Source organism: Malaclemys terrapin, chromosome 1 (assembly GCF_027887155.1).
Source record: "Malaclemys terrapin pileata isolate rMalTer1 chromosome 1, rMalTer1.hap1, whole genome shotgun sequence".
Classification (NCBI taxonomy): Eukaryota; Metazoa; Chordata; order Testudines; family Emydidae; genus Malaclemys; species Malaclemys terrapin.
In genome coordinates this window covers 125156509-125183924 of record NC_071505.1, presented here as the reverse complement: position 1 = coordinate 125183924, position 27416 = coordinate 125156509, and the positions used below count along the sequence as shown (strand labels likewise).

Below are 27416 nucleotides of genomic sequence, written 5' to 3'. Positions count from 1 at the left end.
GGCTACTAAATATTCAAGTTCAATTCCATTGTTCTAATAACTGTGGTCTTCTTGTCATTTGCATTTCTACGAATGCTGGCTAACATTCTGCAGGGAAATGCTGTGATTGCAAATGTATTGTTGACAACATTTTGAGATTGTGACATAGGAGCTCAAAAACATGAAGGTGTGCTTTTCTCCAAGAGTCAGGCTTAGTCTGTGCTTAAAACTTGTATTGGCATAGCTCTGTCGGTTAGGCGTATGAAAAAACCCACACCTTTGACTGACATAGCTATGCTGACAAAACCCCCAGTGCAGACGCAGCTGTGCCAATACATGGGTCCTTCTGTCAACATGGGTTACTTGGTTCAGGGAAGTGGTATTCTTATACCTGTAGGAAAAACTCCTTTTGTCTGTGTAGGCTGCATCTACTTAGGGGGGTATGCCAGCATAGCTATGCCAATTGTGGCTGTATGTTATATACATGACCACAGAGTTCCATGCATGGGAAATGGTTAGATTTGTGATAGGGAGAAAATCCCTGGAAAATAAAGTTCCTCTTTTGAAAGTCTGATGTTTTCCCCATTAAAGTCCATACAAAGGTCCCAGGGGGCAGGATCAGGCCCCTAGCTTACTCCACTATCGCCTGTGCTAATTTGTGCTATATATTCACGCATAACTGTAAGTGCAAAAGTAAACAGTTTGATTTAATTCTTTAGTAACATCATTATCCTGAAGTTCATATGAGCTCCTGGAATTTCCCTTCCAGAATACACAGATCTCTACTACACAATGTCCCTAGGAGGATGACCACCTGCACTTCAAGTCAAATAAAGGGAAGAAACTGTCCAAAAGATATAAGATGATGCAAATTTGTAGGGGGACAACCCTGTAATGTTTTATTCAGGGTACAAAAATCTCATATTTGTATAAGAGTGTATGTTTGTTCCTTTGAAGTGTAATTATTATTATTATTTTTATTTTATTTTATTTGTATGACAGTAGCATCTAGCAACTCAGATCTGGGCCTCATTGTGTTAAGCACTGTACTTTTTACTGTGTGTTTGTAACAGACTTAGCCCAGGGGTTCTCAAACTTCATTGCACTGCGACCCCCTTCTGACCACAAAAATTACGACACAACCTTAGGAGGGGGGACCAAAGCCTGAGCCCTGCTGCCCTGAGTGGGGATGGGGGGAGAAGCTGAACCCCAAAGGACTCAGCCCCAGGTGGGAGGCCTGTAATCTGAGTCTTGCCACCCAGGGTTGAAGCCCTCAGGCTTCAGCTTCAGCCCTAGGCAGTGGGTCTTGGGCTTTGGCTTCGGCCCCAGGGCCCAGCAAGTCTAACGCCAGCATTTGGGGTCCCAACCCACAGTTTGAGAACTGCTGGCTTAGCCTAATTAGATAAGGAAAAGGCAGTGTGGTGTACTGGATTGGGATCTGGACTGGGACTCAGGCAGTGGCGTAGCCAGCTTTTAAGAGGAGGGGGAGCAAACCTAAAAAAGGCGCCCCCCCCCCCCCGTGGCTTCTCCTCCGGCCACTCCATGCCCCCCCTTGGCTGGCTCCTCCGGCCGCACTGCTGACTGCCCCTCCCCCCCGCTCCTCCAGCCGCCATGCTGTGCTCCCCTGCTCCTCCGGCTGCGCGCCCGGTGCCCCCCCATAGCTGCTGGCCGCGTTGCGGGCGGCCAGCCTGTGCCCCCCCTTGCTCCTCCGGCCGCAAGCTGCGCACCCCTGCTCCTCCAGCTGCACGCCCGCCACCCCCCCATGGCTGCCAGTTGCGCTGTGGGCGGCCAGCCTGCGCCCCCCGCTCGCTCCTCTTGCCAGCGGCCACCTTTGGAAAGGCGCCGCTTTTGGCCAATTTCCTGAGGGGAAGCAGCTGCTTCCCCTGCACCCCGCTAGCTACGCTACTGGACTCCGGAGATCTGGTTTCATTCCTAGTTCCCCCACTGGGATTTCTGGGTGACCTTGGGCAAGTCCCTCTTTGTGCCTCAGTTTCCACATCTGTAACATGGGGATAATGATACTGACCTTCTTTGTAAAGTCCTTTAACAGCTAATGAAAAAAGGTGCTGTATAAGAGCTGGGTATTACTACTTTAACCCATGTTTACAGGTGGGAAACTGAGGCACAGAAACTTTAAGTGACTCACCTGGGAAGACTGGCAGAGCTAGGAATAGAATCCAGATCTCCTGAATCCTAGTCCAGTGCTTTAACCTTAAAACCATCTTTACTCTGTACTATTCTGATCGCATGATTCCCAGTAGCTCTTTAATGAATTTAAGCTGTAGGAAATAAGGGACTTCCCTTACAAAACAATGGATGGTGCTGGTCACCCAGGTCTCTGAGCAGTGAGCACTCCAAACCATTCCACTTTTTCATTGGTGAAATGTGGTAATCAGTGGTGGCTTTGATATAATGAAAAGCTGTACAGTATACCTGTCTGCTTGCCTGCTCGGTCTCTGAAATTAAAACATTTGAGAACCAAATAGCCTTTCTGATGGCATTTTCTACTACTTTTGTTGCAGTGTGGAATAAATAGAAAAAGCCACTGGCCTCTCCAGACAGCAATAATGAAAAATGAGAACAAAGCTTCATTTTTTATCCTTGCTGAAATGTTTATTTGAAAGCAGCATGGCAAGGTGGTATAGTTTGATTTGATTAGCAAGTCTAAATGTATTAGCAGCAAGACAGAAACTATATTACAATTAGTGATAATTAGTTGCACTGATTACTTCAGACTGCAAAACTGTTTGACAGATGTTTTTCTGTGGTACAGTATTAAAATAAGAGGGTACTTTACCCTTGCCAAAGGTTCTTAGCTTCCTATGTGGCAATACCTTATTCTAATTGCTATTCACTTATAAAGTCTCCATTAGAGCTCTGTAATTAGTGACTTCACAAATTCACATAGCTGTAAAAAAATTACAAATTTAATTTTTTTAAGTGAATTTAGTGTTTTCAGATGTTGATGACTGGCAGCCCTAGAGACTGAAGTCCTGTCCTTCTCCATGGAACACTTACTGCCTGTGCAGTGCCTGGGCCATCTTCTCCACCAACATATCTGAACTCTGATCTTCAGGCCTGATTCAAAGCCCACTGAACTTGGAGGGAGTCTTTCCATTGACTTCGGTGGGGTTGGTCTCAGATCCCTGGAGTGAGACATTTCAGTCTCCATGTCCACTCAGTCTTTGACCTCTGTAATACGCAACAGGAATGCCTTGAATCATCTGGATTAGTAGCAAAATGACTCGGTGGGTAGGATTATTTGAAGTAAAGCCCTTTAGGGGGCAATATCCCATAGTGATAAAAGGGCCTATCTGAATACATTAGCTAGTCCAAGCCTAGCAATGCAGAGAAACATATACAATCAAATTGCTGTTTTAGAAATGAACAAGCAGACGTGAGAAGGGCAAGACAGGAGCTACATTTCACATGTCCATAACACGTCACATTCCTAAGCTGCAATCTTACGAAATACTGTAGGTAATTTATAGATACCATTCCAAAGAGAATCCCTTTTCATATTTGGTGTCCTTTGGATAAACGGTGGTTGTATCAAGCCCTGAATACATTTCCTGCAACACAACCGTATTCTCTAATTTCTAGGAGCTTTAGAATGAAGTGTGCTGGCTCCGCCTCACAATGATAAACATATTAGGTTCTGACTATCATTCTGTTCCTTAGAAATAAAACGATATGATTTTGGATGTCTTGCTTTGGGTGTATGAGCAATAATCCTATTATCAGTCACCCAGAATAAACTGAATTATGATATCTATTTATATAGACCTATGTGCTGTCTGCGAGCTGTTTGAGGGCAGATAAACTAAAAGCATTTATTTATACATGCCAAGCATGTTTGGGGTTTCTCCTACACTTATATCTTATGTTATCATACATATATTTTGCTTGTCGTTTGACATCAGGGTTTATGTACTTTACAGAATACCTCCCTATATTGTGTAGATACAGTAAGTCATAACAAAAAGGGATCATTCCATAGCTATGCAAATAGCTTGTATTTAAAGAATGTGCAACCGAAAGCTGAGAGGTTGCACATCTGAAACTGCCCACGAGAAATCTTTAGCTATTCATAGAACAACTAGCTGCATAAGAAATGTCTGGTTGCTAATATCACATCAGTTTGCATGACCAGTCACTTCATGCCTATCAGTTCTTTTAGAAATGTGTGCACATTTCCAGCCATGCAAAGTTATGCATATCAAATACTAATTAGGAAAAATAACTTGTGCACCATATTGGGGTGAAGTAGTTTAGATCTACAACACCCTTCAAGCATTTGAGCAAGACAGTGAAGAACTATGTTTTTGATTATAGAATCTTCTGTCTGATGTATCACTTATCTAGGGAGACCAGATGTCCTGATTTTATAGGGACTGTCCCGATATTTGGGGCTTTGCCCTATAGAGATGCCTATTACCTCCCACCTGCATCCCAATTTTCCACGCTTGCTATCTGTTCACCCTACACTTATCCCTTTTAGCAGCTAAGGTAACAGGATATTGAAGAAGCGTCTGTTGTGTGACAAGATCACCTGAATGACTTGTACCTTGTAGAATTCTACAGGTCAGTTGTCAGGCTGACGTGTAGAAACAGGGTAATGTTATAGAGAATAGAAAAGGATCAGGTAACCTTTAAGAAATGTTAGGACAAAATTGTTTACTGAGTTAATTCTCTAAAGGCTTGCTCCTGCCCTCAACTCTCCCTGACTTCAGTGGGAGCAGAGGGCTTTCAGCACTTAGCAGGAGTACTCAGTACATTGCAGGCCTGAGCCCAAAGCTCACAGCTACTGAGCTCTAGCAGCAGTGTCAGCTCTGTTCCTGTACAAGGGCGGGGGGAGGGAGGGGAATCACTGGTTGAGACAATTACATAGAAAATTAAATGAAATAAAATTCAGAAGAAAGAGGAAGCAGGAAAAAGACTGGTTAACTGAAGGGCTGATCAGAACTCTTCTGCGGTGCTCACTCCTATAATATCCGCCTCCCACCATGCTCAACTGGGAGCTACTTTTCTCCATGGATCTCAGAGCAGTTAATAGGCACATGTTAATAAAGCCTTACATTCCCCACATGGAGCTACAGTAGGAGATTATATTGATCACCATTTCATAGGTGGGCAAACTAAGGCAGAAACCATTTAAGTTACATGTCCAAGACTAGACAGGACTGGGAATAGAACTCGCGTAGTCCTGAGTTAGTCCTAACCGCTAGACAACTCTGTACAGTCTGTGCAATATCTGTTGATTTTATAAATAGAAGAGACTCCATTGAAGTAATGATGCTCATGCAGATCTAGTGCTGCAAATGTTGTGACTAGAAATTGGATAATATCCTTTTAAATAGTTTAGGAGCAGCCTTAGTGGGCCTCTCTGTATTCCATTGCAGAAGCTAACAGATTCTAACAGAGCAACAGTGTGTATGTGTAGCTAGGCCTTGTATGTGTTTATATATAGTTAATAAACATGGTTATTTGGAATCCAACTGTGTTTGTGTGGTTTCCTCACATGATGAACGTGTACGGAGCAAAGACACAAAAGTGACAAATAGAATGTTTGCTTTATTGCAGGGGCGGGCAAACTTTTTGGCCTGAGGGCCGCATTGGGTTTGGTAAATTGTATGGAGGGCTGGTTAGGGGAGGGGGTCGTAGCCCACCCCCCACCTCCTATCTGCCCCCTTCCCCCAGAACTCCTGCCCCATCCAATCCCCCCTGTTCCCTAACGGCCCCCCTGGGACCTCTGCCCCATCCACACACCCCTACTCCCTGTCCCCTGACTGCCCCCGGACCCTCGCTGCCCCATCCAACCCCTCCTCTCATTCCTGACAGCCCCCCTCCCCCGGGACCCCTGCCCCATCCAACCACCCCTTGTCCCCTGACCATCCCCGGAACCCCTGCCCCTGACTGCCCCCTGCTGCCCCATCCAACCCCCCTCCTTCCTGACTGCACCCCAGGACCCCTGCCTCCATTCAACCCCCTGTTTCCCCTCCCACCACCATTCACCATCCCGAACTCCCCTGCCCGCTATCCAATCCCCGTGCTCCTTGCCCCCTTACCGCACTGCCTGGAGCACCAGTGGCTGGTGGTGCTACAGCCGTGCCACCTGGCTGGAGCCGGGCCATACTGCCGCCGTCTCCACCACCACCACGCAGTACAGAGACCGGGTCAGGCCAGGCTTTGCAGCCGCGCTGCCCCAGGAGCTCACAGCCCCGCCACCCAGAGCATTGTGCCAGCGGTGAGCGAGCTGAGGCTGCAGGAGGGGGGACAGTAGGGGATGGGCCGGGGGCTAGCCTCCCAGGCAGGATGGTCCCGCAGGCCGGATGTGGCCCGTGGGCCATAGTTTGCCCACCCCTGCTTTATTGGGATTGCTAAAGGCATGTTTATTGATTAACAGACTTGCAAAGTTTAGGTAAGGAAGAAAGGAGGGGAGACATGAGTCTTGTAACCAAGCGTTATAAGGGGCTTAAAGTAGGGAAGTACACCAACTAGATCTTTTAACTCCTGTTATATAAATGTCTGTCTGTTTTTGGCAGCGTACAGGTATAAGTTATGAAACTGGTTGTCCCAAGATATATGCTCCAGATGGGGTGAACTATTTGATAATGATTTAAGAAGTGGTTAGAATGGCATACTTGCTGGCAGCATAAATTTGTAGCTATCAGTTCTGGCAAATGTTTCACTGAATGCTCCCAGATACATAGGCTTGGCAGAATTTGATTTTTATTTTTGTGAAATTTAGAATGATATCAATGTTTATTTTTAATAATTTCAACCATTTTATCTGTTTAAATTTTGTGAAAAATGGTTTTAAGAACTGTTTTGGTTTTTAGTATCAATTTAAATTTTTTCATAGTTGTGGGATATTATGGCAGTGGAATGGGACAATTATTTAATTGGAGTAGATGTTGAGATTCAAAAGAAGTTTTATAAACAATAAAATACAAATTGTCAATATCATGAAGTAAATATCCTTAAATCAAACTCTAATAAATTCTCAAGCAGAACTTTTTTTACTATGCCTATCTCTAAATTTCAATTATTATTGATGGGAAAAAAATTTTATTGGTCTGTGTGTGTATGGTGAAATCTGTTTACATTTACTGATTTTAAAAAAGTAATACATCCAAGCCTGTACATAAAATATGTATTTTATTCAGATTTAAGAAAGTGGTTTTATGTTAATAACGAAGAATTACAAAATTAGAGATGGGCCCTAACAGCAACCCTGTGTCCTAACTACTGAAAATTATGTGTGGGTTTTTCATAAATTGGATTCACACATTGATCCAAATTTTATATTAGGCCTGTTATAATGGGCTGGATCAAAACCCCTAATCTAGGCATATGAGAATGCTAGTGATAATGATGGAGTTTTAAAATCAAAACCAAACTGCATAATTAGGCCCTTTTCTCCCTTATTAGGCTAAATAAGAGCACCCAGTTTAAACACCCTTCCATTGTAGGCAGTGTTTTCAAAAATCGGAACCTGAATCTGAATTTTGTACCTTGGATCTATCTTTATACAAATCTGAAGTTTAATGGGTCACTGTTAACTTGAATTCTCTGAAACTGACTCACTTAAAAAATTAAAAATTTCTAAAAGAGCTTTCTTTAAAAAATATATTCTGATTTATTACAAAATTAAGGTTTTACAAATATTTTTTCCCCTGCTTCCTTGCTGATGTTTGTGTCTTTTCATCAGGGGAGAGTAGTGAGCACAGCAACACCAGACTGCTAGTGCATGAGACAGAAAGTGCAACTGGCCATCAACAAAACACTGAAACTGACTAGACCCAAACTGCATTCAAATGCACAAAAGAAGCAAACCTAAAAAAATAGGAAATGGTTTTCTTTTACTGATTTGCTTCAGTTTTAGTAAGATGACATATTCCTGGTAGCTTGATAGTTAAAATAATTTGACAGAAATATTATTTTTGAAGTTGACAATGTTCCTTCATTGTCCTTAACTACAGTGTTACAGGTCTTACAATATTTTATACAGAGCTGATCAACCACAATAAATCTATTTTTAAAAATCACTTGGTAATTATTGAATATATAACAGCTGTCTTATTAGCTCTGATCCTGACTAATGTGTATATTAAAACATATTTATTGGTGTTCAATGTACAATACCTGGCTTGTTAAATTTCAGTTACTGTCACATTCAGGGAATTTTGATTTAAAGTGTTATGCCAGTAGGAGTGGAATGATGCCTGTTATTTAAAAGAGCTATCTTTCTTTCCCTTTCAATTTCTGATGTGACTTGACACCCATCATGCTTTGTCAGGCCACACTGGGCGATAGCGAGTCGGGTGAAGACACACAACCTGATGGAACCAGATGCAATATGATGCCTGTGTCCAGCTGTATCAAAAAACCGAGAGATGCCTACACACAGTCTATATCTATCTGTCTGTATGCAAAAAGAGGATTTAGAAATGGTGAAGCTACCTGTTGGCTGCATAATTTGTTGCAGTACACGGATGAGGAACACAGCCCAGGTAGCTTTCTTCCAGTGCTAGTATCATTCAGTTTGGATGATATATCCGAAGTCACTATAGATGATGCAATTACATCTTACCACTGAACACTTACAGATGCATGCACAAAAGACTTGAATACCTTAAACATGCATGTAATATGCCACTGTGCATAGTATTTTGTACGTTACACCTGAGAACTTTCTTGCTGAGAGCTTGTTAGTTTGAGGCTGGGAACTTTTAAAAGCACCTCTCCATCTCCAGCACAGCAAATCTGCTGGCTCAGTTTTGACAAAGCACAGCGTGGTAACACAAGGCATTGTTGGCTTCAGTTTCCTCCTATGCTTCTTAAACTTTCATCTCAAAGCTTCCTGTCCTCACTTATGCTGCTTCCCAGTTATCAAGGAAATGTACAGGGTCATTTGGCCTTTCAGAATTTGATTCGTGCCACTGTTATGAATCATTCAGTTAGTCTGGTAGGAGCGAAAATGATCTGAATAGCAATTTGCAAAATCTGATTTACGATTTAACTTCACGTAAAAAAAATAAATTAGCACCAATGCTGAGGGCTCTCAACTTTGTCTAGATTTTTTTCCCCAAGCAATGAACTTAGTCCCAGTGAAAAGCAAGATATTAACAGTACAGCAAAACCACAATGTAAAATTCTGCCGTATGAGGCTAATTTTGCTTTTTAGCTGGCTTTTGGTACAGTATGTAATCTCCCTACTCTCTTATGTAAGTTTCCTGCTTTTACTGTGTATACATTTCCTGCTGGTGAGTGAGACCCTCAAAATGTGTAGTAGCACCCTGCTATTCATGCAGCAGGTGTTGTGCAGGCAATCACAGTCTGTGATTTCTCTATGGATATATCTTTCTGTAATCCTAGTATGAACTAATTCACAGAGCAGTCTGCTTTCTTAGTTCCGAAAGAAATTGAAACCACAAAACCCATCTCACTTGTGACCATAGCCTAGTTAATGACAAGGGCCAAATTCACCCCTGGTGTAAGCAACCAGCTTTTCCTCAGATAAATTTGACCCAAAGTCGCTATAGAGCATTCGTGCTAGGACAGTGATACAAAATCACTAATCCAGTGCATGTTTAAGATAGCTTTGTGCTAGTTTTATGAAATATAGCGGTTAGCCAGTAGTTACAGAGACACTCTGGCCCAGATCCTCAGAGATATTGAAATCAGAGGGCATAAATATTTATTTACCTAAGTATTTATATAATCTCCTTTGCTTTAATATCTGAGCACTTTGAAAGCATCAGTGAATTTATTTTCACCATGAGGTATGGAAGTATTATCTCCATTCTACAGATGAGGAGCTGAGGCACAAAAAGATTAATGGCCAGATTTTCAAAAATGCTCAGCACCCAGTGTTGCTGCGTTGTGAGCACTTTTGCAAAAATTGGTCATAAGTGACATGACCATAGCGTCAGAGGAAGTCTGTGGCAGAGATGGGAATTGAAACCAAAAGTCTTGAGTCCTAGTCTAGTGCCTTAACCAGAGGACAATCCATCCTTGCTACTCATATCACTTGGGAACTCCATTGTAATGCAATTCAGGAACTCTCTGTTGCCAAGGACCCATTTGTTAGATCCTTTTTTCAAAACCTATCTCCTGTCCTACTGTACCTGTGTCTGCAAAAATCTAGGCAATGTATGGAACCTCAGCCCCTCCAGGAAGTCTTTTATGGACCTATTCCGAATTGAGGCCCGTAGTTTGAGAACTGTAACACTACCTAATTTCAAGTATCCACCAGGGTGGTGGAGCACCAGCAATTTGTCGGGCCTTTGACCTGGTTTCTACCCAGATTGTTGACATTTAGGCTACAGCAAGCCCCTTTTGTATCTCTGTGCACAAACCCTTTTCAGCTTTGAACAGCCCTTGTTTGTTACGCCCTACTTTCCATTTGGTCCGCTTACAAGTTGGCATCTGCAGAGAAACCCTCTGATCTTGGCCTTCGTTTGGTCAGACATTTGTTATGCACTGCAACAAGAAGCTGCCTGCGTAGTGCACATCAAGCAATGTGCCAGTCTTTATCCTTGTCAGCGTTATGCAAATCCACAGTACTGATGTTAATGCTAGTTTGGTTTTTATAGCTTGGTGACAGCAACAGCCCTCAATATTAAACACAAATATACGTACACAGTTACAGCAATGATTACTGTAGATGTTCAGCTAGTCATAATATTTGCACTTGGGGTGATAAGGAGCTTTGAATGATAATAGCACTATAGTAGGAGCTTGTTAAAGTGACAGGAGCCCTTGTGTCATTATTGAGTTGTGCATTCCTGCTTGCACTCCTACTGTTTTCTCATAAACTATCCCTCTCCGTTTGTGTATGTAACGTTCTGAAAGAGAAGCCAGTCTTGCTCAGCCATAGCAGCTAGAGGCTAATAAATGTGAGTCTAAATTTCCTATAGCGCTTGACACACTTTAAGGCAGCAGTGTTACTTTGGTGTAGGAAAGATTTCATGAATCTTTTTTATTTAGGTCCTGTTTTATTAAAATAAATCGGTCCCTATACAGGATGATCAGGTCCTAATAGATTAGGGTGACCAGACAAGTGTGAAAAACCAGGACAGAGGGTGGGGGGTAATAGAAGCTTATATAAGAAAAAGACCCAAAAATCAGGACTGTTCCTATAAAATCGGGACATCTGGTCACCCTAACAAATACAGTTTTTATATAGCTCATTTTTGCTAATAGAAGTGAAGCTGCTATGCTGAAACCAGCTTCTTCGAGCAGTGCCAGCTGTAAAGGGAGCAGTAAGAGCCGGCTCAGTGATACTAGGACACAGCATGCTTTGTCCTTCTGTTCTTATTTGAATTCTAAGAGGACAGTCACACCAGTAAAATAGCAAAAGCAACAGCCCCAACCCCTATCTTTTCCTCCAAGTGCACCCACCTCTGAAAATACAATTTGTGTGATCATACTAGATTCTGTATAAAGAGTCCCTAGAGAGCAACACCACAGTGAAAGTAAAAATTGGTCAGTGAAAGACTGGGCACTTTTCGTACTGTCAAAAGAGTGGAGAAGAGCCATCTCAATTTGTTATCAAGATCTGCTGGAGAACAGATGCCATTGGATGTCCTTCAAAAACACCCCCCCTCCCCCTTGCATTCACTGAAGCTCTTTTTGTAGTCTGGACTTCCAGGACATTTTAATTCTTTCTACTGAAGTTTTAATAGACACCCATTTGCACCCATGTTTGCGTAAGCGCTTCCCTTATCAATCCCCTTTTTTTCAGGGTTTCATATCTTGACTGTAAAAACTTGGGCCAGGATGCACTTAGCAAGCGGTTCATAGTATGGTTCAGTTGCTTTTATATTTTGAAGAGCATGACAAAGACACCTATTTCTGTGTCTTATTTTAACTGCTTTGCTGCTGTGTTCAGCTGCTGCCTTTTCACTGTGGCCTGGTCTACACTGGGGGAGGAGGGGGGTAGATCGACCTAAGATACACAACTTCAGCTACGAGAATAGCGTAGCTGAAGTCGACGTATCTTAGTTCGACTTACCTCCCGTCCTCACGGCGCAGGATCAATGGCCGCCGCTCCCCTGTCAACTCCGCTTCTGCCTCTCGCCATGGTGGAATTCCGGAGTCGACGTCAGAGTGATCAGGGATCGATTTATCGCGTCTACGCGATAAATCGATCCCCAGTAGATCGATCACTACCCGCCGATCCAGCGGGTAGTGAAGACGTACCCTTCACATAACATGCTGGAGCTCTTTGAAGCATTTCGCCATTGGAGTATTGGGCACTTTAGTGAGGAACAACTGCAAGGAGATGCTGGTCAAGATCTCCAAAAGTGACTAATGATTTGGGGTCCCTCCATTTTTGGGTGCCCAACTTGAGATGCTTCTAAGGGGCCTGATTTTCAGCAGGTGGGTGCTTAGCACTTTCTGAAAATCAGGCTCCTCTAAGGTGTCTCAAGCTGGCACCCAAAAACAAAAGCACCCCCATATCACCTGATAAGTCACTGAGCTCTGTGAGATTTGCCTCTCTAGCTGCTACTATAGGCAGCGCTCAGGTGCTTACTCTTGCAAGCGTGTTTACTGGGCTCAGAAATAGCAGGAGAAGTTTTTAAACATGCCTGGTGATGTATTTACATGACAACACCAAAGATAAATCTGTAAAAACTATTAAGGTCTGCTGGGTATATGCCATTTGTTTGAGCAGAAATGCAATACATCTTCTCCTGTCATATTGGAGACCTAATGGATAAATAGTACACATTTGGAATAATCTCGAATTAGAACTCCCTTTAGGAAAGCTAACTGGCCAGCTTTCATTTCCTGTGAGCTTTCCCTACATGTTACAAAAACCCACGATGACATTCAGGCTGTTTGCCAGGTATCGGTATTGGTACCCTATGGTGCCAGTGGTCTCTCTCTTAGTATTAAATACTACTGAGATGGGTGCATTAAAACTGACTGAGTTATGATGGATAGACAGATAGACAGAACAAAGACTGCTGGAAAAAGTCTTGTAATTTAAAACAGGATTTTTGTTAAAGGACATTTCTCATGCCAATAATCACCTATATTGTAGGCTTTATTGGTTGATAATGTATCTTAAATGCCATTTTATGACTTTGCCTTCTGCTCATGGTGAATACCTTGAATTACAGTCCATTATTTGCACATAGAGCCAACAACAGTAGGGGCTATTACTTAAGTATACTCATTCAGGAGATGGGAATAGCTACTTTTGGAGCCATTTTGCTGACCACTTAACATATATTTAATTTACAATTCCAATGTGTTTTAATATGTAGATTTGCAGCTGATTAAAAAAATATATACTTCTCCTAAAATATTTGAAAGACCCTTTCTTTAATTGGCTTTTGCTTTTTTTTTTTTACTTTTACAAGATTAATAAGAACTAAACTATTCATTTGATTTTAAAAAATAATATTCAGTTCATTGGGCAAATTGACAAAAAAGCAGAATATTCAGATTTGGGCTGGCATTTTATCATTAACCTGCTTTGTTGGGAAGTTTGAAAAACCCTGAGCAGTGGACTGTGAACTGAGAATCCCTTGGGTTTTGTTGCTGTTTTTTTGTTTTTATGAAACTTAAAAGGACCACTGCCAAGATCAAGCTCTAGGTACCCTTAGTGTCCTTGGATGTATGTGTGCAGTTACCATTGACTTAAATACCGCTAAAGATAAAGATGTCTGTTAAAATATTGCAAAGTTCAATACATTTATACCTATTAGTCATGTTAGCATTATACAGTGCAGGAAAATGTGTGTAGTAATACTGGATCTGTTTCAAAGAAATAAAATATTATAGGGCTGTCGTAATTATCCCAGAAACAAACAAATTCAGAGTTAAGGTGAAGCTTCAAAATATACCAAACATGTTAAGGTGTGTAAATACAACTTTTAAGGTATCCAGGCAACATTAACTTTGCTTTGTAGTGACGTCATGCAATAACCATACAGTTATCAGTACTACATTTTATTGTTTGTGGTACCAGATTTGGTTAAATTGATTTTTTAAAGATATAATCATTTGGTTTATTTTTTTCCCCTCATGGTGTCATTGTAGAGCACAGTTAAGGTGGTTTGGGCCAGGATGTTTTTACATGTGTCATAATCTATTTTTATATGTGTGGCAAACTGATTTTATGTGAGAGAATTGAACTATGTGCAATAGTTGCTTTTGTATGTAAAAAAAAAAAATCACCAATATTTAATCCACAAATAAAGTCTGGATTGAAAGTTGGTTTTAACTACTCAGTAATCTTTTAAAAATGAGCCATAGCTGACCAATGAAAATCTTTGATATTAATACAAAATAATCATGGTTTGACTTTTTTTTTTTTTAAACATGTTGCCCCCCTATCTTATGCGCTACCTCTGTTGGCATTTGTGATTGGTCAGGACTCTAGCAAGCTGTAACTAGGTTGCTTACTTGAAGTAGTGACTGTCTTAGCCAAGTAGGGATTGATCTTTCTTGAGCAAAATTTTCACAAAGGCTTTATTTGAATAAATGCTGTAGATTAGGACCTGCAGTAGTGTGTATTATGGGCCTGATCCAAAGCCCAGTGAAGATAATCCCATTGACTTTAAGGGGTTTTGTATCAAACCCCACGTTGATACCCTCCTTACCCCATTGACATTAAAATTTGGGTCATGTTAAGAAACGTTAATCAAGATGTAAACTTAAAATCCACTTTGGTTAACCCTATTGTGCAGGCCTATGTTTTGAAGGGAAATAATTTTAAGTGGTTGCTTTAAACTACTCTGGAACCCTAGGTTTCCTACCTAGGAAACCAACTGTTTAACCTGTACTGGTTTTCAAGTTTTGGTTCTTCAAGTCACTTTTTGGATCTCGTTCAATTTGCAATGTGCATGGAGCCTTTGGGAGTAACATACCATTGAGGTGCTTAGATAGTGTGATGGTGAGCAGGATACAATAGAGCAATTATAACATTTCAAGGGATATTGAGAGCTGTAGTTTCTCTTGGGAGGTGACACAAAAAAGGTAAGGAGTTGCTAGGACGCTGTCTGGAAGCAACAGCACATTTCAGAGAGACTACAGCTCCCAGCATCCTTTGATGATTTGTAGTTCTTAGTTCTAAAGGGAACAGAAAAGTTAATCTCTGAATCCATCAGATAATTTCACATCTTCGAAGTGAACAGTAGCATAGATCTTATTAAATGTCCTAATTTTTTCCCCGTTTCAAGGATGTGTGTATGGTAAAATAGTTTAGATTATATAGCATAGTATTGCACAAATGTATAGGAGGGCATAACATATTTTGAAGCATTCACCTATGTTTTATGCCAACAAATGGGAGGAAGGAGGTGGGTAAACCAGTGCTGACAGGGTCAGCTTTAACTAACCCAGGACAATTCTGTCCCTGCAGCTACCCCACAGTTGGGATGAAATCCTGGCTCCACTGAAGTCAATGGCAAAGCTTCCTTTGGCTTAAATGGAACCAGTATTTAAACCCAGGGTTTTAAACCTGGCTTGGCCACTGACTTGCAGTTTGACCTCAGGCAAGTCACTTCACTTTTCTGTTCCCCCTCACACCCTGCATCTGTCTTGTCTGTTTAGATTGCAGGCTCTTCAGGGCAGGGACTGTCTCTTATGTGTTTGTACCATGTCTAGCACAGTGGGCCCCTGATCTCAGCTGGGGCCTCTTGGTACTAATATAACAGAAGTTCATAATAATTAATCATATTTCTAGCATAGTAACTGTGCACTTGACCCAGCAACCTCCTCCCTGCATGGATCCTGAACCCCACTGATCCTATACATAGTCAGGAAGGACTGATGATGTGGGGGCGGCACCACTCCTGTTCCTTGCTCTTGGGCTGGTATATCTGGATAACTGCACTCATGGGAGAGAAGGGGGTGATAGGGCCCAGAGTTACTTAGCATTTCTAAATGTAAGTGTACACATAACAAATGAATAGTTTCTTATAGCATCTTGTTTGCTGTTTGTTATTACTGAATAGTTTTAGAAACCTAGGAATTGCCATATTGGATCAGCCCTGAGGTCCATCTAGTCCAGTATCCTGTCTCTGACAGTGGCCAGCACCAGCTGTTCCAGTGGAAGGTGCCAGGAACCCTGCAGTAGGACAGTTATGGAATCACTTTTTCCCAGAGGGAGTTTCTTCCTAATCCCCATCAGAGATTGGCTTGTGCCCTGAAGTATGGGAGTTGATATCCTTTCCTAATTTTTTTTTAAATCCTTACTATTATAGCTCTTGAAATTAACATTATCTGTATAAACAGCCAATCTTGTTTTGAATCTTTTTAAGCTTTTGGCTTTATTGATACCTTTTGGCGGTGAGTTTCACGGGCTTATTTGTAAGCCATGTAAAAAAAAGTATTTCCTTATGTCATTTTAAAATTTGCCTCCTTTCAGTTTCTTTGAGGAACCTCTTGTTCTTCTCTTTATGAGACAAGGTGAAAGAAGTGGCTGATCTACCTTTACTCATCCAAGTAGCAATGGGTCAAACCGTGTAGGCCTTGCTTAGGCAAAATTCTCATTATGTTTTGCCTGAGTTATAGAGACTGAGGGAGGACTGTATGATTGAACCCACATCTGAGAGGAAGAATGGTCTTGCTGACTGATCTACAGCCTATTCGTGGTTCTGCTACAGTCTTCAGGCCTAATCTTGCAAGTTAGGCCGCCCTTATGGACCTCCCATTGATGTGAATGGGTTTGTTGGACCAAGCTCTCCTTTGTGACCTTGGGCAAGTCACATAGCTTCTCTGGACCTCAGTTTCCTATTCTGTAAAATGAGGATAATGTTACTTATCTACTTGATTGAAAGAATTAATGTATGTGTGAGTGCTCTGTGATCCAAGGATGGAAGGTGCTATAGAAATGCAATAATTGTGATTCTGAATTATTATTTCTGAATATTGGAAATCTATATACTACCAGTATTTCATTTTGTCCAACCTCTTCTGCCATATCTGGCTCTATAGCGACGTTGTAAATAGCAGAAGCAAAGCTCTGCAGTTAGTGCCATCTTTGACTAGGAGTTTGTGTAAAAGAAAAAGAGTGGAAGAATAATAATATCATGTTGCTATGACCTGCAGCCTGATCTACTTGGCAGTTTAGGTATTGATTTCAATGGGAGAAGGATCAGACCTGTTATGCTTTTTATTAATGATATTGGCAGTGGTATGAGTGGAGAATGGCTGGCAATTAGGCTTGGAACAATTATTGATTATTGTGATTTTCTGTATTGATATATATTTTCAAGCAGCTAATACCGATAATCCTTCACAGTGCAGAATGGGGCCTCTTTGACCTGCCTTTCTTCTATAGCAGTCCAGATGAAGCCACTTCTCATGATCTAACACTGTCCTGTCAGTGGTGTGGGACAGACTTCTAGTTTAAAAATGCCTACTGGCTCCCGTGTCTTTCAAATCTTTGTTATTGGCTAATACATGAGAATTGCTCCTCCCCCCCCTCTTCTGAAATGACTTCTGATTTAAATTTCTGAAGTAGAGAGGAGAGAAATCCTCCAGTCTCAGATGGAGAGCTTCCCGGCTCTTTGAGCTTTGGTCAAGTGAAAAATTCTCTAAGTTATTTGTCAGCAGATAACCAATGAAAAGAAAACGTATTTTTCCCCTAGCCTTACAATCAATGTAGTATGAAGCCATAGACATAATGACTTGGAACAAATGAGAATATCCATTGTATAAACCAACAGAATTTGGTTCCAAATCTATAAACGTTTGGTGTACAGAAATCTGCCTAACTCCTTCAAAAACTGCACAGTCTATTGCAGGGGTGGGCAAACTTTTTGGCCCGAGGGCCACATCTGGGTATGGAAATTGTATGGCAGGCCATGAATGCTCACGAAATTGGGGTTGGAGTGCGGGAGGGGGTGAGGACTCTGGCTGGGGGTGCGGGCTCTGGGGTGGAGCCAGAAATGAGGAATTCAGGGTGTGGGTGGGTGGGGGGTGAGGGCACTGGCTGGAGGTGCGTGCTCTGGGGTGGGGCTAGGGATGAGAGGTTTAGGGTGTAGGAGGGTGCTCCAGGCTGGGACTGATGGGTTTGGAGGGCGGGAGGGGGATCAGGGCTGGGGCAGGGGGTTGGGACACCTGGGAGGATGAGGGGTCCAGCTGGGGGTGCAGGCTCTGGGGTGGGGCTGAGGATTAGGGGTTTGGGGTGCAGGAGTGTGCTCCAGGTTGGGATTGAGGGATTTGGAGGGCAAGAGGGGGATTAGGCTGTGGAAGGGGGTTGGGGCGTGGGAGGGGCTCAGGGGTGCAGGCTTCAGGCAGTGCTTACCTCAAGCAGTTCCCAGAAGCAGCGGCATGTCCCCGCTTCAGCTCCTACGCCGAGGTGCGGCCAGGTGGCTCTGCGCGCTGCCCCGTCTGCAAGCACAGCCCCTGCAGCTCCCATTGGCCGCAGTTCCCAGCCAATGGGAGCTGCGGGGGTGGCGCTTGGGGCGGGGGCACCATGAGGAGCCCCCTGGCTGCCCCTACACATAGGAGGAGCTGGAGAGGGGACATGCCACTGCTTCTGGGAGCCACGGCACACACGCATGGAGCAGTCCCCGACCCTGCTCCCCGGCTAGAGCGCAGGAGTGGAGCAAACCCCAGAATCTGCTCCCCAGCAGGAGCTCGAGGGCCGGATTAAGTCGGCTAGCGGGCTGGATGTGGCCCGCTGGTCGTAGTTTGCCCACCCCTGATCTATTGGATGATTCAAATAATCACCATCTGTACTTCTGAGTGGACAGTAAACTAACATTTAACAGCTGCAAAGCCACTATATTTCAAAGGCCAGTAGAGCTGACCAGTCGCTTATCTGTTCATGAGATTAAAAATAGATTCTGGAGTAAAAGAAAGGTATATTTCAAAAATAGCAGCAACACCACAGTCTCAGTTGTAGTGATGTGGCTCATAAAGGAGAGTTGCAGATGGCTGCTTAAGACCCAAAGAGCACTCTGTGTGTTTTGGATCTGTTGAGATCACTAGACCTGTATCTGCACCTGGGAACATCAAAACCATCTGTAGCAGAGGCATTGAGATCAGGTGAAATCTTGAGTGCATTCCAGAGGCCGAGAAGCTTCATTCGCCCTTGTGTTTGTTGCGTTCAGAAATAACTATTTCGGGGCAGGGGGCAAAAATAACTCAAGTGCCTAGGACCCCTTCCTTTCCTTTTTCAGCAAGGGCATTTTGCTGAAATATTGCCGAGCCTTACATTTCTGCCTAATGGAACTTTTTTTGAACCAAGAAGATAAAGTGCTTCCAGTGAATAACAAGAGAGACAAAAAGATGCTTTCTTTTCCCCTTGGTCAACTTCGCTAGATCGTAAGGTTTTGTTTTTCCATCATTTCTGTTTTGATTAGCATGAAGCATCTCATTCCACAGTGGATTTTTTTTTTTTTTTTGGAAGAACAAAGACCCCCTTTGACCTGGATTTGGATGCATCTGTGACAGCCTACTTCACTGGATGCCAGCTGAGCATAGTGCATTTAATTGATGAAATAATAATGATGAACCGTGCCTGAACTTGCTCTGACGACCACTTGAAGCAGAAGCTGTAGTAAATCAGGTCGGCATTGCATCCTGGCAGTAGTTGTCCTTTCCCATTCTTGGTGCATTGAGGCATTGCATAAGTGTTGAGCTTTTTGTCCCAAACATGTCCCCACAGGGCTCACTTCATTCCCATTTCAAAACTCATCTCCCCTTCCTTTAATTAAAAGTTGGCCAAAAAAGAATCCTTAACTTACTTTTGTTTTTATGTGACCCTCTTAACCGCCAGTTGCATTAGGCTGATTAAAACCTAGAGCTTTCCCTTTCTAACTATCTTAATGTAAAGAAAAGCCTGAGTAGAACTGCAAAACAGACTCAATGACAGGGTAATATATCTGTCTGTGTAATAGTTCTTTAGTATGATTACTGCAGCTGCAACTTGCAGGTTCTCTCTAACAGCCTAATAGTTCTGCATAATATAATAGCCTCCAAAATGGGACTTTCACTGATGGCGAAGGACCTAATCCTGCAAATCTTACTCCAATTATGTGAGTGAGTAAGCATTGCAAATAGGGCTCCAGCTTTTTGGTCTCAGTTCTGAAAAGATCATTAGAACATACCATTGGTTGGTTGGCTTGGGTTTTTTGGTTTGTTTTTGCCATGCCTAATTGCCAAGCCCTCTTGCACTAACATTTTGAAAGAAGAGGTTTGGAAGACAAATATTCCCTCTATAAAATCTCCCTATGTGTCCTTTGCCATGGAAATTGGTCCATTGTTTTTAGGACCAAGGGTGAGTGCAGACAGAATAAATACAGCATGTACAAGAAGAAAAGACTACCCCCAGCCAGGCTTTCTATGGTCTTTGTTAGGATTCAGGCTGTTTGTCCACTTTTTTTCTCTTTTTTTTTTTTTTTTTTTTGGCTGGTGCTGTGGGTGCCAAAATGTATCAATTAATTACAGTGAAGTGTTCAAAGAGTTATTTGATTTGCAAAGGGGAATATTTATGCTAAGATGTTGTCTTTTCATGCACAGTATAGTGGAAGGGTATTTTAAACACCATTGTGACTTTTTTGTGTGTGTGTATGTGTGTGTGTAGAATTCAAACCTCTTTTATTCAGTTAATTAGCATTTGGGATTAAGAAAGGAAAATAGATTTTTTTTCTTTTCTACAAGCAGCTCAGTAAAATAATAGGCATTAGGTGAGGCCAGTTTTTTTCAATATCTACTCAGAAATGTTCACTCTTATAGGAAATTACGTTTCGCCCCAAACTGGCTGGCACTGGACTACCTGGAGCTTGCAGTTCTGAATTCCTTGCCACTCAGACCTCCCAATGAGCGCGTAAATTGTGGGAGTTCTGGGAACAGGGAAGACAGGCTCAGTGCCTTAGTGTGTATTCACACAATACTTGTTGAGGGGGGAGGATTCAGAATCATTTAGACACCTGTTTGCAACACTGACCCGCTTTAGAAAGATTCTCTTTGGAAGAATCTGTCTGTGTGGGAGTCTAAGTGCCAGTTTCCCCACTCTCAAGATCTGTTCCATCTGACAGTATGAGAAGTACATTCCCTCATACTTCCCTCCCATAAGAAAATTATCTTTTTTTAATGAAAAGTTAATACTGTGCGCATGCTCTCAGAGGAAGTGTTGTAAGCAAGACACGAGAAGTAATTCTTCCTCTCTACTCCACGCTGATATAGCCTGAATTGGAGTATTGTGCCCAGTTCTGGGCGCCACGTTTCAGGAAAGATGTGGACAAATTGGAGAAAGCCCAGAGAAGAGCAACAAAAATAATTAAAGGTCTAGAAAACATGACCTAAGAGGGAAGACTGAAAAAATTGGGTTTGTTTAGTCTGGGGAAGAGAAGACTGAGAGGGGACATCAAAAATTTTATCAAGTACATAAAAGGTTGTTACAAGAAGGAGGGAGAGAAATGGTTCTCTTTAACCTCTGAGGATAGGACGAGAAGCAGTGGCCTTATAATACAGCAAGCGTGGTTTAGGTTGGACATTAGGAAAAATAGGGTGGTAAAGTACTGGAATAAATTGCCTAGAGAGGTTGTGGAATCTCCATCATTGGAAATTTTTAAGAGCAGGTTAGACAAACACCTGTCAGGGATTGTATAGATCAGTGGCTCTTAATCTTTCCAGACTACTGTACCCCTTTCAGGAGTCTGATTTGTCTTGCATACCCCCAAGTTTCACTTCGCTTAAAAACTACTTGCTTACAAAATCAGACATAAAAATTCAGAACTGTCACAGCACACTGTTACAGAAAAATTGCTTACTTTCTCATTTTTATCATATAATTATAAAATCAATTTGAATATAAATATTGTATTTACATTACTGTGTATAATATATAGAGCAGTATAAACAAGTCATTGTCTACATTAAATTTTAGTTTGTACAGACTTCACTAGTGCTTTTTATGTAGGCTGTTGTAAAACTAGGCAAATATCTAGATGAATTGATGTACCCTGTGGAAGACATCTGTGTACCTCCAGGGGTACACATACCCCCAGTTGAGAACCAGGGGGTAGATAAGAGATAATAATTACCATAGTCCTGCCATGAGTGCAGGGGACTGGATTAGATGACCTCTCAAGGTCTCTTCCAGTTCTATGATTCTATGAAGACAGCCTGGTGTGAATGGCAGTTCTGTAGTGAGTATCTTTGACTTTCATTTCGTACCAAGGCATACACCTTACTAACTTGAGGCCCTGTGGCTTTAGAACCTCCATTCACAAATGTTACAAAAGCCCTTGGGAAGTGCTGTCTAATGCTTAGAGTACATTAGGGACTCGGGACTCCAGGGTACAATTGCCTTGTGGCTCGCTCACTCTGGGCCCAAGCTAGCTTCCATTGAAGACTATGGGAATCTATCTTTCCATTGACTTCAAGTGACAGTTAAACCGCGCCTGTATAATCGTGAGTAAGCCACTCTGTTTATTGATCTCTGAAACAAGCATAATTATACCTCCCTCACAGGAAGTTGAGAGCGCTAATTAATTAATATTTGTGAAGAGATTTAAGATCCAAACTTGAACATGCTCTAGAAGTGCATAATATTATAGTCCTTTTCTGCTTTTGATGGCACTCAAAGCTTGGATGCTTTTCTTTTAAATATTTTGGTCAAGCTGCACAGGCAGTTACATTGGCAACTTTGGAGTTGCCTTCTTGGCTGTGTCATGGTAAGGCTGTTGGTATATTGGCTATGTTGCTGTGGCACCCCATAATCTGCATTGAATATTTTTCCAGTTTCTCTTGGATTTTGAATATTTTTTTCCAGTTGATTTGTCAGGGTTCAACACAAATACTTTGTGAGATCCCTGTTAACATTGGAAAACTATGCTTAAACACATGGAGACCTATGCTTAATAAACACATACCAACAAAATCTGAGGAAACTTAACAAGTAGAACAAGACCCTGCACTTGTTTTACACATGGATTGCTGCACACGGTGACACACTTGGCTACAAGACATCTTCAGGATCTAACCCATTGTGCTTAAGATACGGATGGAGAGAGTGATTCTGCTCTCACTTGCGGTGATGTTAGTCAGGAGTAACTCCATTGACATGAATGGAGTTACACCAATATAAAACAGGTATATGTGAAAAGATAATCCGCTCAGCACTCTTAGAATTCCTTTTCTAGTTTTGGTTTGTGTAAGTCTTCACCTGAAATGGGCTTTAGCTACACGTTTTGGATACAGATCTGGACCCATGTTTTTTCAAAGGTCATGAATGTTCAGAATCAGGGTTTTGGCTTTTCACTCCTAGTCTCAATGTTATTTAAATGTGAACTGAAGTGATTTTAACTGTCAGGTTTGGACCTGTGTGTTCCCTAGCACAGTTGAGGACATCACTAGCAACTAAAGCAAAATGGGGAGCTTCATTTCTTAACACTGCTTTACAGGCCCATTCCAAAGCTCAGTAAAGTCAATGGGAAATTTTTCCATTGACTTCAGTGGGTTTTGGATCAGGCCCTTGAATTCTGGTGGGTTTTCACTCCGATCATGGTACGTGAATGAGGAAGTGCATTATTTTCGAAGAGTTTTAGATTGTATTGTTTGTTTTGTAATTTGTCCGGGCCTGATCCTGATCCTGCACACCCAATGATTTCTGGAGGAGCTATTGCTGTGTATAGACTAAGGCTACGTCTGTACTGCCCCACAGTTCAGACTACAGGGGTATGAAATAGCAGTGTGCACCGAAGAGCTGCACTGTAACTATCCTGTATGGACACTATCGGCATGGACTAAAATTTTCCTAGTTCATATTAATGTAGTCAAAATAACCTTTTCGTTCGTGCCTATAACATCCACATGCGGTAGTTGCAGGGCAGCGCACTGCGGGCAGTGTACACAGACCTTCAGACCTTGATCCTACAAACCCTTATACATCTGCTTAACTTTAAGAATCCGAGAAATCCCATCAAAGTAACTGGGCTACTCACTTCAGTGAAGTTAAATGCTTCCATAAGGCTTTGCCTTAACTAGTATATAGTAGAGGTGAAAACATTATGTACTTAGTCGTAATATGTAGTCTATTACTGAGTTTTGGATCGTTAACGTTTTTTTTAAATTATGTTTGTAGGATAAGGATTTTTATTCACTGTAGTATGGTATGTTTATTAATTTATTTCGATTTCTTTTAAAATTCCTTAGGAAAGTGTATGTGACATCAAAAATCACACAAGATTCTAACAGTTCCTTACCTAAATTAATAATCGCATATTTCAGATTTTTAAAAATTAAAATTGTATAAAAACAAAGGGAACAATAAAATATGTATGATTGACTTCACGTACATAGAGCATGGAAGTGCAACAGATAGATGATTTGGGAATCAGGTAATGTTGGATATAATAATAATTCTTAAACTAAGGTTGATGCAGTATATGCCCTTTAAAGAATCAAATAACTTCTCATGTTTATATTTGTTTTTAAATAGACTCTATCAAGTAGTTTTGATCTTTCTCCCCCATACCCCAATATTTGTAAAAGTTTTCTAAAATTTAATACAAATCAAACAGTTTTGATGAATGTACTGTTTTATTTTTAATGAAAGATATTTTTTAAAGATCTGGAGTCTAAATATTCCCCCACAGGGCTGAAGGGTGGTGCACAACAGTACTGAAACACAACAGCATTATGCTAGTGCGTGACAAACAGTCTATAAATAGAAAAGTGACACTGACTTGTCCAAGTGTTCACTGACTGAGCTGAGTAAAATATAAATAGTAAGCAAACAACATCAGTGGTCCATATTATTGATGTTACGGAGTCATCTATGAAACTCAGTCAAAATCATTGTGCTAGGCACTGTATAAACCTATATGAGACAGACCCTATGTCCAAAGAGCTTAAAATTTAAATGCATTTTATTTTAAAAATTCTTTCATTCTTAATATTCTAAGGGTGGGCAGTGTGGTCTGGTGTATAGAGTGCTGGCCTGGGGCTCAGGAGACATGGGTTCTTTTCTGCATTCTACCATTGGCTTGTTGATCACCATGGGCAAGTCATTGCACCTCCCCGGGCCTCAGTTTCCCCATATGTAAAATGGGGATAATTATATTTACTTCCCTGGGTAAAATGCTTTGAGGTTTACTGATGAAAATCTCTAGATAAGAAGAAAGTATTATTATTATTTATTAATGCAAATAATAATACTTATTTTAACCTATTATTTTTAGGTGAATACAAACCCTTTTAAAATGCTAAGGTCATTTTGTTCAGTCCACATCACCCCATGTATTATTTTTTTCCCATTATATTTTTATTCCATCCTGCCTCTCGTGCCAAGCCCAAGTAGCCAGGAGATCAGTGGGAGCAGAAGGGAGGTTATGAATCTTTTCATCCCAGGAAACCAAAAGCTGCTGTAGCCACCATAACCCCTGTGCTCCCATTCTGTGGTGAGCAATGGCTGATGGATCCACATAATGCTGATTCTGCCTGCTGCACCCCTGCCCTTTCCCCATCCTGATGTGACCAACCTGAACCCAGCTGTGCAGGACTCTGTGATTCTGTGACTGAGCTGAGTAAAATATAAATAGTAAGCAAACATTTCATCCCCATGAAAATACCTCATATAAATCTTTTCTGCACAACAGAACTGTACCATCACAGATCTGTGGCCATAGAAAAGTGATAAGGATTTTAAACATCACAGCCCAAATCTTGGGTCTGGCTGATCTCTCAATTTAAGGTGTGGTGGAGAGACAAATCATCACCTTGGTGGATGGCTCTGAGGCAAGATAGCAGCCTGTGGGCCACTATACCAGTGGGGACTTGACAGAGTGAAGCGTAAAGACTGAATGGGGGCCAGGTTGTACAGAGTACCCTTTTCAATTGGTACTGTACTGAAGTATGTGAATATATTAAAATAAACATCTGTACTTCTTTTACACTACCTCACCTGCAAAATGATAAAGTTAATATTTGGCAGGACTGATGCTGCTTCCCTCGTTTTAATGCATAGTGATTTGTTTTTAAATAGCTGAACTATAAACCCCTGATAAAAGTGAGTTTTGAATGGAAATGCTGGCAGAACTTTAACAATAGTGCAGTACCTTGCATTGGTCAATATTCCATCTCTTATTTCAAAAGACTAGGGAGACAGTCAAGTGCTTCAGGGAACACTCACATTCTGTGATGATATGGAGATGAGTATGATATAAATACCTGGATAGCAGAGGACAGGCTTGCAAAAAGTAATCCTCCCATCTCACATTTAGGTGGGTTGAAATCATCTGTTGTTGAGCTGAAAGTACCTCTGCAGGTTTGAAAACCAGCTCTATATTTAGCATCTATTACCTGTGGAGAGCCTTGGAAAGCAATGATTTGGCTTTATGCTGCCATTGTACACTGGGAGACCCCCTTTGCAGCAGGCAAAGACCTGCATGTCCTGTGAGCAAGCAGTCTTCTGACAACATCTCTGGGCCTCAAGATGCCAGAGGGATGGAGAAAGTACAGTGAAGCAGATAAAAAGTTTAGTCAGAGATAATACAGGGGGGGAAAGCTCCCACAAAAATTGTAACTTAAATGTGAAGAAATGGTGCTTCAGGGAAGTGACAAGGAGCTAGTTAATGGGATCCATATCCACAAGTTACAATAATGCCATTTTTAAATTGAGTTTTTGTGGCAGAGCGGCTGAATAAAATTGCTAAGCTTTGCTTCCGTTATGTAGTAAGTGGTGCATGTGGTGTGAAAGACAAGCTGCGGTATGATAACAGACTATCTCTTCTATGCACAAAGAAGGGTTCTGTATTCTGATCAGCTCAACTGCATGCACTGGTAAATATTGGTCCACACTACTTGGTCATTAGAATGTATTGTATTGGTTAATCAGACTGAATTTAGTAACTCTTTCTGTCTGAATTTGCTGATTTGCCATCAGACACTCCTGTGCATTTATTACTGTGTGTCATATTGGCACTGGACGCAGGATTAGCTGGGAGAGAATGTTGTGTGAGAAAGGGGGAAAACCCAGCTTTTTTCATTGCACTAGGTACTCGGGGTCAATTCAGAGAGTGAGTGTCTCTAATCTGAGCTTTTGGCAGGACTAGAAATAGAAGAAATGCCATCACAGCTCACTGATCACCTAAATTCATTTGGAGAAGTTTCGGCTGATCTATGTCAGCACCGACTTAGTGTTGTGAGTTTTTCTTCTTCATTTTGTGTCAGAACTACTCACCCTATTATAAAGAAGCATGGAATGCACTGCACAATCAAATGCTTTGGTGACTTGGCAGTAGAAGGATGCGAGGAGCACAGAGCATATCAAAGAAGGTGGCTCCAGTACAGGAATTTCCAGAGACCTTTTCCCACTTCTCTCGTTTGCAGAAGTGCACATCTTTGTAGTTTGTAATTTGGAAGCAGGCCTGGTACTTGTCAGAGTGAAACACTGGCAAGAGCCAAGCTTAATTTAGGCTGGCACTTTGCAGATTTCCTCCTTTATGGCCGTG

The 27416-nt window shown here is 41.7% G+C and overlaps 1 protein-coding gene across 5 annotated transcripts in view; it reads left to right on the top strand.

Annotated features, from left to right (window-relative positions):
- PHF21B (PHD finger protein 21B) overlaps positions 1-27416 on the top strand; it is a 219981-nt gene that overhangs the window by 28905 nt on the left and 163660 nt on the right. The gene's annotated exons all lie outside the window — the stretch shown is intronic.